Below are 3,528 nucleotides of genomic sequence, written 5' to 3'. Positions count from 1 at the left end.
CCGCGTGCTCCCCGAGCTCGCTCCGGAGCGCCCCCTGCAGCCGCGGGGGAACCATCGCACCTGCCCTGCTCACCGGGAGCCGCCAGCGCCCCTGCCGGCTGCGAGCGGAACTGCACCCGAGGGGAAAGGGCCTGACAGCCGAGAAGGCTGGCACTGGGTTTGTGATTGTTTGCTGTTACTGCCAGAGTTATTGCTGTTTGTTTGACTGGTTATATATATAAACATATATACAGTAAAGAACTGTTATTCCTATTTCCCACATCTTTGCCTAAAAGCCCTTGATTTCAAAATTATAATAACTCGGAGGGAAAGGAGTTACATCTGCCATTCCAAGGGAGGCTTCTGCCTTCCTTAGCAGACACCTGTCTTTCAAACCAAGACACTGGGTATATCTCGTACCACTGGTACACTTTAAGAAGGTTTTCTCTACTGCTGTGAGTAGGAGTCTTTTGATGCACCCAAAGAGTAAGAATACAAGAAAAATAATGACAAAAATCCATAAGACAGTCTTTAAAATTGAGGAAATCCATCCCAACAGCCCCCAGTCTTTGAAAATGTTATCTAGCCAGTCCTCTGATTCTATCTTGATGTCTGATACCATCTCCTTGATTCCCTGGATGGTGGACTGCTTTCACTGTGTGATGATTGATTGAAGCAGCACATCCCTTCAAACTCCTGGAATCCATGACCGTGTGCTAAAAGTAGAAAGTCCATGGCAGCGCAGTTCTGTAACGTGGCTTTCCAAGTTATTTCTTTGTCTTCCAGGAGGTCACTTAGCGTAGTTGAAGTACGATTAGCTTGTTTAGCCTCCCAACCCTCTAGGGTGCCCGATTCTCCTAGAGCTTTTGCCGCTGCTACCCATGGGTTAAAGAGGGAAACGGCAGATCTTTTTAAATGAGATCAATGAAATATTTCGGAATCATAATTTTCATTGAATTCTTTAAGATCTCTTTTTTTCACGACAGAAAAAAGGAGCCAATTGGGTTCTGTTCCTCCAATTAATAATTTGCGTCGTGTTGGGGGCAAACAGCGTCAACCAGCCTAATGTGCATGGGCCTCCCCGAATACGAGAAGGGATGCCCACTCAAGCTCGATCCCCGCAGATGAGAAACTGTCCTTTAGGAAACTTCTTGGGACGGTTAGTGGATACCGAGAGGGAGAACTCTGTAATGTTGCACCATTCAGGCGAGGTGTACTGCCTATGGTGGGGGTTAATTATGGTATATTTCTTTCCTTCTTCTTCTGCCTTGTAACAGAAGTGAAGGCAGAAAGGAGCTGGAGCGGACCCCAAAGCTTGAGCTGCTGTGGTTCCCTCTCAGCATTGGGCACAGTTTTTGGCCATGCATCCCACCGCTGCATGGGATTTGCTGGAGGCGGCCCCTTTTTGAGCTTTGAATATTCGGTATAGGGGATCCCAACTAGGCAGGTGGAAAGTGGGTCACTCGCGGCTGCCATAGACAAGCAGAGGTGGTCTTGTAGCACATTGGCCAGGGTGACCCAGACATTTTTCTGAGGTTGAGGGATGAGCCACTCTGATAACAGGGGAATGATCCAGGGAATCATGACAGTGAGGAATCAGAGGCTGTTGCTGGCTACCATGGCTATCAGGATGAACTCTAAAAGAGAACAGAAAAACATAAGTAAAGGGCAAAGCAGGCAATGAGGGAAATTAAATAAGGAATTCTCGGGGGGGAAGAGGGGGAGGATTTCCCATCACCTTGCGGCGGCGTCACTTCCACGCCGCTGCTGCCGTGTCTCTTGGAGAAACAAGTGGTTGAGGGGAAGCGTTATCTCAGGTTGGTACTGTTGGCGCATAGGGTTTCAGTCACTTTTTTGGGACCCAGCACAGCCCAGAAGGCGTGGAGACACATGCGTACCCGCGTCCCCACATAATCATTTCAAAGGGGTCTTGAATTTGCTGGGTTTCCGGGTCTTTAAATAATGCAGGTGCCTTTTCAGCCAACTTCATTTGTTTATTGTTTGAGAAGTGTCTCAATACAGGTGGATTTAAGTCTTCAAAGAAGGCATTTAAAAAGTTGATAGTAAAGAGCGCTTTAGCCAGCCTCATTCCTGGCGTGGCAACTTCTGTTCCTCCTTTTTGTTACTCTAAAACCCTTTTCAGGGTTTGATGCGTTCTCTCTATTATGGCTTGGCCAGTTGAAGAATGAGGGATCCCGGTGGTGTGGGAAATTCCCCACTGTTGAATGAGATCTTGGAAGGCTTTGGAGATGTAAGCAGGTCCATTGTCCGTTTTGAGTTGCCTTGGTACCCCTAGCGTAGCGCACGCCTGCAGCAGATGTTTCTGTGCGTCCGTTGCTTTTTCTCCCGCATGGGCAGAGGCGTAGACAGCTCCCGAGAAGGTATCCACTAACACGTGCATGTATTTGGACCTCCCAAATTGGGGGAAGTGGGTGATACCAGATTGCCACACCTCGCAACTGCCCAGTCCTCTAGGGTTCACCCCAGACCCTAACGATGGTAAGCCAAACTTTTGGCAGTTGGGACATGTCACCACGATAGCCCTTGCCTGCTCTCAGCACAGAGGGAACATGCGCACGAGTGCAGGCACATTCTGGTGGAACATCTGATGGCTCAGTTTGGCTTGTTGGAAAACATCGGGGATGTTTACAAGTTGTGTTGGCATGGCTAGGGCATCTGCCTTCCTGTTCCCTTCTGCAATTGGTCCTGGAAGGTCAGTGTGTGAGCTTACATGCATGACATAGTACGGCTGCTCATGGTGGGAGACCAAAAAGATAGCTTCATGGGCAGCTGGTACATGGCAGCGTTGGATACCTCTTTTAGAAGTGAATGATCCGCCCTTGACACTACTCCTGCAGCACAGGCCAAATCAGTTACTAAATTAAATGGTTCTTGGAACCTCTCAAAAGCTCTGACCACCGCGGCTAATTCAACAACCTGTGGTGATCCCTCTACCACTTGAATATCAGACTCCCACTTCTGAGTCTGAGGATCCCTCCAAGTCTTTACAGACTTTTGGGATGCTCCTGAGCCTTCCATAAAAATGGTCACAGCCTTGAGAGGCTTCCTGCTTTGGATTTCTTTTGGTATTAAATGGAAGGCCGCATTAAATAACTTATGCTTTGGATAGTGAATTGATATTTGTCCTGGGTAGCTATCTTGGGTGTAGAAGAGGTTCTCGTTATATTGGAGTAAGTGCTTTACTGCCCCCGTCGTTAAAGGTAGATAAATGCATGTAATATCACAACCCACCAAGGTGCATAGGCATGCCCTAGCCTTGATGATAAGCTGAGCCACCAGTTCTGGTGGCGTGGTGATGCTTTTGGACAAGCAACGGGAGAGGAATACCTACTCTGTAATCGAAAGAGGGTCCCTTTGTCCCTTGTCCCATTGAAAGATCAGCCTGTGGAGGTGTGGCGCTTCCCCTAATACAACAAATTGAAAACGGAAGTCCCGGTGGTATCTGTGCACTTGGCGAGTTGACAGCGCCTTTTGTACTTTCTTCATAGAGTGTCTAGCCTCTTTGGTCAGGGTCCTCGGAGAACCAAG

General features: G+C 48.3%; 1 long non-coding RNA gene across 1 annotated transcript in view; it reads right to left on the bottom strand.

Moving 5' to 3' along the window:
- The window catches only part of LOC108444833, a 3,611-nt gene extending 632 nt beyond the window's left edge, over positions 1-2,979 (bottom strand). Inside the window, exons 1-2 of the long non-coding RNA XR_001859533.1 lie at positions 384-2,979; positions 61-65 (exon numbers count right to left, since the gene is read on the bottom strand). This is a non-coding gene — a long non-coding RNA (uncharacterized LOC108444833). The remainder of the gene's footprint in view (positions 1-60; positions 66-383) is intronic.
- Positions 2,980-3,528: the final 549 nt, after the last annotated feature.

Source organism: Corvus brachyrhynchos, unplaced genomic scaffold (genome assembly GCF_000691975.1).
Source record: "Corvus brachyrhynchos isolate BGI_N302 unplaced genomic scaffold, ASM69197v1 scaffold752, whole genome shotgun sequence".
Lineage (NCBI taxonomy): Eukaryota > Metazoa > Chordata > Aves > Passeriformes > Corvidae > Corvus > Corvus brachyrhynchos.
The sequence above is the reverse complement of the archived record's forward strand: the minus strand, read 5'-3'. Positions and strand labels throughout refer to the sequence as shown.